Genomic DNA, 12,017 nt, shown 5'->3' with positions numbered 1-12,017 from the left:
GTGCTTTGACCTGAGTCAGCAAAAAACAAACAAAAAATACCCGCTTATTCTTTGGGAAGGGGTACTTTTTAGACATGATTCATGAAGGGACTCCAGCCAGCTCTAGCTTCGTAAACATGGCTCTGGCAGGCCTTGCTGAAAACCATTGGCTTGCATTCCTAAAGTGAGCCACCAAGGTCTGTTCCCTTATTTGGCCACTATCTCCTCCTGAGGCTGACTACCAATATCCAGCTATCAAAGTATTGAAGTCCAGAAATCAAAAGCTTCCTTTGGCTCACCTAATTAACATGACTAATCAAAATGAAATGCCTCATCCTAACATTGTGTGTGTGTGGCTGGGGGGGGGTCCCCTTGTACCTTTATAACTCACTATTTTCCTGTGGGCTACACCTGTCTCCTATCTATCCAGAGGCAGTCTTTTGTCCCCACGGACAAATACTCCTCCTCTTCCTTCTCCTCCTCCTCCTCCTTCTCCTCCTCCTCCTCCTCCTCCTCCTCCTCCTTCTCCTCCTCCTCCTCTTCCTCCTCCTCCTTCTTCTCTTCCTCCTCTTCCTCCTCTTCTTCCTCCTCCTCTTCCTCCTCCTCCTTCTTCTCCTCCTCCTCTTCCTCTTCCTCGTCCTCCTCCTCTCCTCTTTTTCCTCCTCCTCCTTCTTCTCTTCCTCCTCTTCCTCCTCTTCTTCCTCCTCCTCTTCCTCCTCCTCCTCCTTCTCCTCCTCCTCTTCCTCCTCCTCTTCCTCCTCCTCCTCCTCCTCCTCCCCCCTCCTCCTCCTCTTCCTCCTCCTCTTCCTCCTCCTCCTTCTTCTCCTCCTCCTCTTCCTCCTCCTCTTCCTCCTCCTCCTTCTTCTCTTCCTCCTCTTCCTCCTCTTCTTCCTCCTCCTCTTCCTCCTCCTCCTTCTTCTCCTCCTCCTCTTCCTCTTCCTCGTCCTCCTCCTCTCCTCTTTTTCCTCCTCCTCAATCTGTCTCTCCCTCTCTCCCCCTCTCTCTCCCTCTCCCTTTCTCCCTTGTTCCCTTCCCCTTCCCCCTTGTCCTCTATCTCCTGTCTTTGTCTTTGTCTCTTATTCCCTGCTTTTTATCCCTCTGGAGCAAATAAATCTCTTTATGCTGAGAACTTGGTCTTGTGGGTCCTGAGCCAATACTGATCACTTCAGTTTGTAGCATGAAGGCATTTGGTTTTTGGAGATGGGGCCAGGAGAAGCAGGGAGCAGAGGTACCAGACCAGGAGGTAGAGAGATCTGGTGGTGGCAGAGCAGGCAAGCGTGGGATGTGAGAGGGTCAGTAACAACTGTGCTGGCTACACTCTGGGACAGAGGGAAGAAGGCTCCTCCACCGGATCTTCTGCAGATGAGCCGTGCGAAGGGACCCTCTGCCACAGGGCTGCAAATTGTCCTGAGGCCCACAAACAAGGAAATAGTGTTACCATGAAGACTTTAATTCCACTAAGCTCTTGGTGGACTTCTAGAAGCTATTTGGGATCAAAACCTTCCCATTTCTGGGCTCCTGGCTATATAGTACGACCTCTGAGGAAGAGGTCAGGTAGATGCAGGTCTAGGAAGAGTAGGGACAGAGATCAGAGGGGTCACATTGAAAAGAAAATTATACGAATTCTAGGTTTAAAAATATAAAAATTAAAAGAATAAACCCCAAAAGGCCACAGACCCAGGGCTAAGCCCTGCAGCCAGGACTAGCAGGCCATAAAGATAAAGGAGCACAGGAAACACTGTTCAGGCAGGACTGACAAGCCATAAAGAAAAGGAATGCAGGAACCAGCCTGAGTTAATGGGACTGATTCATGGGACGTCTGGCAGGAAGACATCTCCCCCCAGCTCACTGAGGGCCATCCTCCGGCCCCTGATAAGCCCCTGACTTCTAGCACGTACTCTTTCTGCTTTGTTCTCACTGCTATGTTTGAATGAGCCAATTGTATGTAACCACGCCAAAACCCCCTAGCCTTCTCTATATAACCCTCTGACTTTTGAGTTTCGGGGCCGACACCTCTGTCTCCTGCGCGGGATATGTGTCGGCCCGGAGATCTCTGTAATAGGTCTCCGTAATAAACCTCGCCTTTGCTTATTACATCCAAAATGGTCTCTCTGTGTCTGGGGTCCGCAATTTCCCAAGACTTGAGTAAGGGTCTCTCTGCGTGGGATCTTTCATAATAATGGGGGCTCGTCCGGGATCTTCGCGACCACCCCAGACTCCGAAGACCCCTTGGAGGTGAGTTGGATGTTTGTCTGAGTGTTTCTGTGTGAGCGGCGCCGCATTTGTCAGTCTGTGTCTGTCTCTGTTTTGGTTCCACCGTGTGTGTATATATGTGTGTCTTAGTACTGGTCAGTGTTAAGAGGGCAGATGGGTATTCCTGCCCTGTGTTAAGAGGACAGATGGGTATTCCTGCCCTGTGGTAAGAGGGCAGATGTGTGTTCCTGCCTTGTGCTGAGAGGGTGGATGTGTATTCCTGCCCTGTGCTAGGAGGGTGGATGTGTGTTCCTGCCCTGTTCTAGGAGAGTGGATGTGTATCCCCACTCAGTGCAGCTGCCTTTGTGGTTCGTGAGGACCCTCTGGCTGCGGAAGGGGGGACGCCCCGGGCCCGCAAGGCTGCAGCCCCTGGAAGACGTTCCACGGGCGGAGAACAGTCGGGAGAGCCCGGCTATGGACAGTCAGGAGGACCTGACTCTGGTTTTCTGGAACAAAGGAGATGGAATGCTCCTTTTACCTAGGCGGGAGTGGACGAGGAATCCCACTCCGTCAGAGGTCGAGTTCGGCTGCCTATTTAAATATAGGCACGGACAAGTGTGCTTGGTCGTTAGGACAAGAGGACACTCTGGAATCCTGTTGGGAGGTGGAATCAGATGGTCCATCTCATCCCAAAAGCAGCTAAGGTTAAGCTGCAGTTTGGGCCACGTACTGAAGGTACCAGGCATCTGTGAAAGTTGGCTATAAGATGCTTTGTCTTGGTCTTGTTTGTCTGGCTTGTTTTCTGTGGTATTGTCGAGTGTCTTTTTGGCTTTTGTTTCGTTTTTGAATTTTGGACTGACGACTGTGTTTGAATTTTGGACTGACGACTGTGTTTGAATCTTGGACTGACGACTGTGTTTGAAATCATGAAACTGTTTGCTTTGTTCGTCATAGAGTTTTACTTGGTCCTCTTGGTGCTTAAGTTAAGAGTTAAAAATAATTTGCTTGAGAGAAATTGTTTTCTGCCAGGGAGTTTTGTTTTTCTCTCTTGAGCCTCCTCCCCAAAGAGAGATGCGCCTCCCTTTACTCCCCTTGATCAGCCTAGCTGCTGTTAACAGTTGTGTAAACAGACATTAGCAAAAACCTTGAGGACAAAACCGCTCGTAAAAAAAAAAAAAAAAAAAAAAAAAAAAGTTCCCCAGATTAGGCCTCCGGTATAAAACAAGTATAGTGAGTAAGAAACTTAATTTTATGGACGCCGCTCTAGTGGTGGTGTGTTGGTTGATAGCCAACGTTAAGTTTTTAAAACATAGTGTTTTATCTGTGTTTGTGCTCCCAACACACAGTAGGGGGGAGCGAAATTAGCTGCAGAGCTGCTGCAGCGAACATGGGGACTTCTCAAGTCTCACCCAATTTTTCTGGCTCTTCAGGAGCTGTTTAAAAGGAAAAAGCTTAAGGTAAAAAGAAACACTATAGAGAGATTTCTTAGTAAATTACTACACCTTGGTTCGCGATCTCTGGGAATCTCACGGTGGACAGCTGAGATAAGCTAAAAAAAAAGATTTAAATTTTGTTTGGGAACAAAGAATCTTAAAGGCGGAGTTTCAGCCGGTATGACACTTAGTGCGTAGCTGCCTAAAAGATCAGAAATGCTGTCAACAGGATATGAAAAAGGGACAGGCTGTGTTAGAAATGCTACAGGAAAAATGATCTAAAAAGGCTGAGAGTGAGGTGGGGGAGGACTCTAAGGAAAACAAGAACAAGAAAAGAATTTCTGCTTTTAGTGGCCAGACCTTCAACTCTTGCTCACAGAAAGAGAGTGCTCATTTAAAAAAGTTCTTTAAAGAGCCTGCCTTATCTGCTGGCCCTATTCCAAGAGAGGAGCCAGTCTCCAGCATTAAATTACTTTTCTCACTGGTCATCATTAGCATGGAGAATGCCTTTGATCCTATCCCCACAGCAGCCAGTTCCTGCCCCTGTGGTAGAAATGTCCCAGGTTGGGGGGCAGAGAAGCCCCTAAAATAGTTTCAAAGAATCTACAACAAACTGTAAAGAACTTTGTTTTGTTTTGCCAGTCAAGATTTAGAATTCAGACTTTGGCTGTGGCGAAGGTCAGGATTAATGTTTTCTTTTCCATGGGCCTTTAGCCCACTGAGAAAGTTTGGTAAAGGGCTGCTACTGAGGTCCTGAAAGCCCCAGGTAAACTGGTTACAATTCTTTTGTCAGCTGCTTAGTATCTAACACCCAGGTTCTACCGTCTCTCCATCCTTTTGTTATTAGTTGTTACTGGAAGCCTAGTGCCATTTAGAGGATGGGTCTCTTGAGCGATAAAGCCACTGAGCTGGCACTAAAGGAAGGTACTCCTTAAGGGAAAATCTAAGTCCGGAGAGACAGCCGGTAGCAGATAGGCTGCCCCTCTGCTCACTTTTCTGTTTCACAGACACAAGGCCTTTTTGTCCCAAGAAAGCCTCCTGGCTTAGCTGTGTGACTAAATGCTATTTGCCCTCTTCAGTGGACCTCTATCCTCAAGATTCCCTTGTTTTCTCACCATCCCATTTGAGATTCTTGTTAGTAACTGTTACAGGTCTTCTTTACCACCGAGAAAAGAGAATCCTACTAGAGGCCAGAAAAAAAAAATGTTCCAGACACGATAGAAGGCCCTCACTTCTGCCTGCTCTCTTCAGACGCCTGAAGGTAGGGAGTGCTCCAGGTCTGCCGCCAGGCTCCAAGGGTGGGTCTCTGAGGGGCTAGAAAATGCCCCACCAATCTGGCTAAGATAAAAAAAGGATATGAAGAAAAAGTTACAAAAATTTAAAGGGTTAAGTTAAGTTGCTGAGAGTTAATATAAGTTACAGAAAAAATAAGGTTAAAAAAGAAAGAGGTAAAAAGAACAGAAAGCTAGAAAAGAAAAGAGACAAAAAGAAGAAGAAGTTAGAGAGCTAAAGAGAGATAAAAGACGAGAGAGGAACATATACTGGCCACAGTAATTAGGGAACCTAGGAAGATAGTACCTGGCAACAGAAGAGAATTCCTGGCTAAAGATCAGTGTGCCTAAGACGAAGAAAAAGGACACTGGGTCAGACACTGCCCAAGAAAGAACAAGAGGGGCCACTGGAGAGCTTCTTGGTGCTAGAGTGCTGGACAGGGACCCAATGCTCTGTGCTCCTATGCCCCCCAGTGGGCCAATATCCAAAAACCTTGAGTGCAAGGAGCTACTGACAACGAACAATACTTATGGACTGCCCGAAGAACAGTGGACCTTGGTGTGGGCCGGGTAACCCACCCACTAATTCATGGTCATCCCTGACTGCCCCTATCCCTTGCTCATGAGAAAATTGCTCTCCAAATTGGCTTGCGTGGGCTAAAATGGCTGGATGAGGCCATGTATATACATATCTATAGACTGTGTATGTGGAGCTTAAGACCTGTCTCAGTACACCAGTAACTGATGCTGGGAGATGAATGGCTTAGTGCTTTTCTGCTTGGAACACATCACTCCTGCCAGCCGGGCACTGACAATTATCACCCAATCCAGGACTTAAACTGTGATAGAGTGGCTGATAGAGTGTCCCAAAAGATGGGACCACTAGTCAGCTGCCATGGACTAGATTCTCCACCGGTTGGGGACAATCTGGTCACCTTGCTGCCCAATCCGGACCTGGAGCCACCACAGCACGAGTGTCAAACACTGACAGAAGCCCATGGGTGGAGGAAAGACCTCTGTGACTGGCTGATTGACCCCTGCTGAAAGCCGAGGAGCTTGTCCACAGACGGGAACAGTTCTCTTCATGAATAAAGGTCAGAGACAAGTGGGTGCTGCCATGGTGGACAACACAATGTCATCTGGGATGGCTGAACCTCTACCCCCCAGCACATCAGCGCCACAGATGTCTTTGCCATCTCTTAGATGCCCTGATGAAGCCAACAACTGTGAGTACTATTCATTGCTCAAGATATCGGGAGGGAAGAGATTCAGTGACATGGGACAGTAACAAAACAGATAAAGTGGCTCGGAAAATGGCTATACAGAAGCCTATCCTGGTTACAGGCCTACAAGAAACAGCCACTGGGAACTGGGATTAGACTAAGAGATGGCCCCACTTAGAATGTACAACAGAAGAAAAGGCCCAAGTTGCTTAAAAGATAAAAGGACAATGACACACTTGAGGGGAAAGCTATACCCCCCAAAGAACAAACAAAAGACTCACTTTGCCAAATTAAAAAATAGACTCATTTAAGAGATAAGAAGTTTGTCCAAATAGTTAAAATATATATAATAGACTTTAAGATTTTAGCCAGAGAGACAGTAGAAAGTATAAGATATGTCAGTAAGTGAATGCTTAACAAACAAACAAGACAAAGAGACCTAGAGAGTTTAATAAAAAGTCGAAGTGAACTTCACTGAGATAAAACCAGAAAAATATAATCACAAGTATCTCCTAGTGCTTGTAGATACCTTTTCAGGAATAGATAGAAGCTTTCCTCACCAAACGAGAGACGGCCTCGGTAGTCATCAAGAAGATACTGGAAGAAATCTTCCCCAGGTCTGGAATGCCCAAGGTAATCTGGTCAGACAACAGCCCTACTTTCGTTGCCAAGGTAAGCCAGGGTGTGGCCAAATATTTAGAGGTCGATTGAAAATTACATTATATCTACAGACCTCAAAGTTCAGGACAGGTAGAGTAAATAAATAAAACTCTAAAAGAGACCCTAAACAGATTGACCATGGAGACTGGCACAGACTGGGTGGCACTCCTTCCCTCTTGCTCTCTTCAGAGCAAGAAATACCCCTTCCAGACTCAGCTTTACCCCCTTTGAGATCTTATATGGGGCCTCAGCTCCCCTGACTGTATTAGATGATGTTACTGAACCAACATGTCATAGTGCCATAGTAATAATGATTTGTGTGCCAGGCTAAAAGACCTACAGGTGATACAGAAAAAAATCTGCTCACAGCTGACAGCAGCCTATGCCTCGGGGACCTCTGAGACATCTCATCAGTTCCAGGTCGGAAGCAGCTACACTGAGCCCAGACACTCGAGCCTCGCTAGAAAGGACCGTACCTGGTGCTGCTGACCACCCTGACAGCCGTCAATTCTCAGCCCTCACCAGCCGTGTACTAGCTGTTAGGGCTGAGAGCTGGGACCTAGAGGGAAATTTAGTCACGTTTGTCCTGGGTTCTATCAAGATAGGTGTGGGATAGGCTTGATTTCTATTACAAATGATATAACATTACATATGTTAATACTCCTAACACTTCTTGGGACTGTGCCTCAGGGATCACAATCTATATAAGTTTAGAAGTTCTAAAAGCTAGTCATGACCTTGGTGTATAGGTTTAGATAGTGTCCAGATAGAATCCTGATGCTAAAGACTTTTTAGCTGACCTCCAAGAATACCTAACCTCCCTCTCAGAGGTAGTCCTTCAAAATAAAAAAAAGATTAGACCTGATATTCCTTAAAGAAGGAGTCTGTGTGCTATACTGAAAGAAAAATGTTGCTTCTATACAGACCATTCAGGAATAATTAAAGACTCCATAAATAAACTTAAAAAAAGGTTAGACAAAAGACAGACAGAAAAACACATCAGAGATGGTTCGAGAGCTAGTTTAGTAGATCTCCCTGGATGACTACCCTACACTCTGCTACAGCTGGGCCATTATTAATAATTTTCTTGGTTTTAGTTTTTGGCTCCTGCGTGACAAACAGGTTAATTGCTTTTGTTAAAAATTGAGTGGGTGCTGTGCGGTTGATGGTTGTGAGACAACAGTACCAGTCAGTTAGGACAACTGGTGAGACCAAATAAGACTTGATATCAAAATTCTAAGATTAGAATTATTTAGTAGGAGAAGACGGGAATGAAAAGAAAATTATACGAATTCTAGGTTTAAAAATATAAAAATTAAAAGAATAAACCCCAAAAGGCCACAGACCCAGGGCTAAGCCCTGCAGCCAGGACTAGCAGGCCATAAAGATAAAGGAGCACAGGAAACACTGTTCAGGCAGGACTGACAAGCCATAAAGAAAAGGAATGCAGGAACCAGCCTGAGTTAATGGGACTGATTCATGGGACGTCTGGCAGGAAGACATCTCCCCCCAGCTCACTGAGGGCCATCCTCCGGCCCCTGATAAGCCCCTGACTTCTAGCACGTACTCTTTCTGCTTTGTTCTCACTGCTATGTTTGAATGAGCCAATTGTATGTAACCACGCCAAAACCCCCTAGCCTTCTCTATATAACCCTCTGACTTTTGAGTTTCGGGGCCGACACCTCTGTCTCCTGCGCGGGATATGTGTCGGCCCGGAGATCTCTGTAATAGGTCTCCGTAATAAACCTCGCCTTTGCTTATTACATCCAAAATGGTCTCTCTGTGTCTGGGGTCCGCAATTTCCCAAGACTTGAGTAAGGGTCTCTCTGCGTGGGATCTTTCAACATGACAGAGGACATTGCAAAAGGCCCAATACCAGATACCGCACCATATCCAAACAGCCTGTCTCAGAGCCCATAGCACTAAAATCCAGCTTACTTGGCTGACAGAGTTGTCCCTAATGGGGAGAAAACCAGGGGGGTGACAGCAGTCTGAGCACCTGGTGTCACCTGGTGAATACAGGCAGAACTTTTCAACACCCCAGAAGGCTGGAGAAGGCATCTTACAGCATCCACAAATTTAGACTTTGTGTTTGAAGAGGAATCGGTTAGACATGTCTCAACTACCCACCCTCCTGTGTCCTGATGTTTCATGCCAACCATTTAATATTTCATATTTATTTATTTAGTTAGGGGAGGGGACACATGGTACTGTGTGTGTGTGTGTGTGTGTGTGTGTGTGTGTGTGTGTGTGTGAAGTCCAAAGTTCGCCACCATGCCTGTTCATGTGGAGTTCAAGTCATCAGACTTAGTGACAACCACTTTCACCCTCTAGGCCATCATGCCCATCATTTAATCACGTTCTCTGCATTGGTTCAGCTCTATAAGCAAAATATCTTAAGGTCTTGCCAACTGTCTTTCTCCAATCACTACATACACATAGACAAACACACACACACACACACACACACACACACACACACACACACACACAGGGTCGGGGAGGGAGGGAGGGACACTGGGGAGAGACTTTTGAAGAGGGAAGAAGAGTGCAGAAGCAAGAGAGAATTTCAAAACCATCTCATCCATCCATCCATCCATCCATCCTCTTAGGACAACAGGCAGGAACCTGCCAAGACAATGATCATTGTCTGTGTGGGCTGATGGGTTCTCTGTGCGGGCTGCTGGTTTGATTTTCTTGCTTTCAGTGTGAGCAACAGGGACCATAGACTTGACTATTCCCTAGGGCTGTTGAACAAACTGCAAGAGATACTTTTATTTTAATTTTTCTGAGTAAGAATCTTTTCCCTAGAATATAATTTTAAAGCACAGAGTTCTCCGAGGTCTATAATGGACACCATCCTTTCAAACCCACATCTTCAAGGTTCCAGTGTAGAGGTGAGAAAGGTGTTCAGTTTCAGAACAGAAGGAACAGGCCCCTCTCACCACCCACACGTTTGTCCACCCACACACTCTTTTAATAACCTATTTCCTCCAGCACTTCCGCCTGCTTGGGGGTAGGTTTGTGGGGTAAAATGCAAATTTATCTAATCTCTAAAAAAAGCCTTGTGGTATTGCCCCGAAGTACCTCAAATAGTTGGGCCAAAGGCAAGGAGAGCCCCAGGCAGTCTTAGTCTGTTCGACCCTCTTCACCCAGCTCTGCCTCCAGAGAATAAAGTGGGAGCTGAGGGTTGTTTGGACTGCCTTCGAGTCTCCCCTACGTACTTCCAGAATAAAAGTCCTGGGCAGAACCTGTTACAGCCCTGACCCTGCTCCCAGTGACAAAGGAAGTACAGCCACATGGTGCTTCTCTAAAGCAAGCAGGCAAACAACCCAAGGCACAGGCTTCTGGTTTAGGCCACATCCGTTCTCTCTCTCTCATCTGGGAGTGATTTGACTCAGCAAGAGAGAAGGGATACCTAACACATCTGCTGCTCTGGGGCTTATGGGTGGGAAGTAGAGAAATGACTGACAACAGCTGGCCTCTTCTACCCACATGTACAGCAGTGTCCCCATTATGGCTCAAACAGTCCTGGGAAAGGAAACCATTGGGGGGCTGCCTCTGTGCAATTAGCTATTAACACCACTGACACCAGAGGCTGGGAGTTCCTAGTAGACTATGACTACTTGCTTCGAAATTTTTTTATTCTCTTATGACTAGTTGTTGTCTTTTATTCCTTAGAGTTATTAAGAATATGCAGATTGGTCCCTCGATGAGGCATCTAACTGGAGCAGTTCTGCTTTTCTAGTCTAAGCATCCAGTGGAAAAGTCGTGCTGATGGGGGGGTCAGGTTAACTCTAGAGGCTCCCTGTGGTCTGCATGCATTCAAAGGTTGGTCCCACAGAGTGAAGTTGCATTCGTTCCAAACCAACAGATAATCCACAGACAACTTCCCTCATCAGGGAAGGCAGATTCCTGGCCCGGTTCACAGGACTCTGGTCAGTGTGGGGAACGTTGTCTCTACAGTGTTCTCATTGCCACCAAGGTGCCCTGAGGTATTCAGACACCATCTGAATACTCAGATCTGTGTGTAAGTGCAGTGCCAGCTCACAGCCTCAGAAGTTGGTACGCTTTGGGTCTGCCTCCTTGTAGGGCTGCTTTAACTCCAAGTGCAGATTCATACCCAGCGTACTACATGACCGAAGACTTCATAATCAAACCACAGCCACCGACATCCAGTCTAAGAATTCAAATAGCTACAGAGATTTATAAACAGACAGGGAAGCAGAAGCCCCAGCCTTTTCTAATTCAAGTTAGGTAGCCATACAGCAGGATCCAAAGCGCCCCTAAGGACTTGACCCAGTTAGCATTTACAGCACCAGTGATTTCTCTTGAAAACCTAGATTCCAGGCTTTAAATGCCTTGGTCTAGGTCTTGTCAGCCTAGGCCATTTCCTAGTTGGCCTAAGCTGTACAGATTTTAGAATCCACAGACCTGACGAGTCTTGATGGTAGGCCATATTCGCTATGGAACCTTGGATAAGTAAGTTGTTTATTATCTCTAATCAATTCTTCAACTATGGCCTGAGTAGTCAAAATATCTACTTTACAGGCTAGTCGTGACCACCGACTGAGGTGATATAATGCTCAGTGCCAAGTACCAGTGCTTAGTACAGATTGGTCAATATGAGCTTAGAGACTGGAGGTTTGCCAGATTCCAAGGTCCAAGTCACCTACACTGTATCAGCCCCTTTGTTGTATCTGTGCCTCCTAAGATTCCAAGGAGCTGCTCAGACAGTCTTGCAGGCTGTATAAAAAAAAAAAAAAAAAAAAAAAAAAAAATCAAACAAGCAAGCAGACAAACCAAAGCCATATTTTCTGAGGAACTCAGACAGCACGAGTTTATGCCTGAGCTTTGAGCAAAATAGGGGGTCTAGTGAAGAGCAGAGGTTCCTAAACTGGGTTGCAATACCGTGTCCCTGAAGGAGGTGGGCCTTGAAATATCTGGCAATAGTAGAAGGTTCCTGAGCTCACGATGGCCAAAAACCTAATTTAAAACCAAAGGCGTAGGGGCTGGGGATTTAGCTCAGTGGTAGAGCGCTTGCCTAGGAAGCACAAGGCCCTGGGTTCGGTCCCCAGCTCCGAAAAAAAGAACCAAAAAAAAACCAAAAACAAAAACAAAAAACAACAAAAAAAAAAAAAAAAAAAAAAAACCAAAGGCGTAATGAATTCAAGGCATTTCTGTTGCACCCCTCCCTTCAGTGGAGCCTCGATTCTCAACACACAACACACAGGGAAGCTCAACCTGTGACAACGGCA

At 46.2% G+C, this 12,017-nt stretch overlaps 1 protein-coding gene and 1 long non-coding RNA gene across 1 annotated transcript; one reads left to right on the top strand and one right to left on the bottom strand.

Moving 5' to 3' along the window:
* Erich1 (glutamate-rich 1) overlaps positions 1 to 12,017 on the bottom strand; it is a gene marked incomplete at its 5' end in the record, with an annotated part of 52,793,804 nt that overhangs the window by 18,014,665 nt on the left and 34,767,122 nt on the right.
* On the top strand, positions 1,988 to 8,524 carry LOC148000592 (uncharacterized). The gene is made up of 2 exons (XR_015639968.1): positions 1,988 to 2,214; positions 7,086 to 8,524. It is a non-coding gene; the product is annotated as an uncharacterized LOC148000592 (long non-coding RNA).

The sequence above is a fragment of the Rattus norvegicus genome, chromosome 16, assembly GCF_021556685.1.
Source record: "Rattus norvegicus strain SHRSP/BbbUtx chromosome 16, alternate assembly SHRSP_T2T, whole genome shotgun sequence".
In the NCBI taxonomy this organism is placed as follows: Eukaryota; Metazoa; Chordata; class Mammalia; order Rodentia; family Muridae; genus Rattus; species Rattus norvegicus.
Note: the sequence above shows the minus strand (reverse complement) of the source record. Positions and strands in the feature narration are given on the sequence as shown.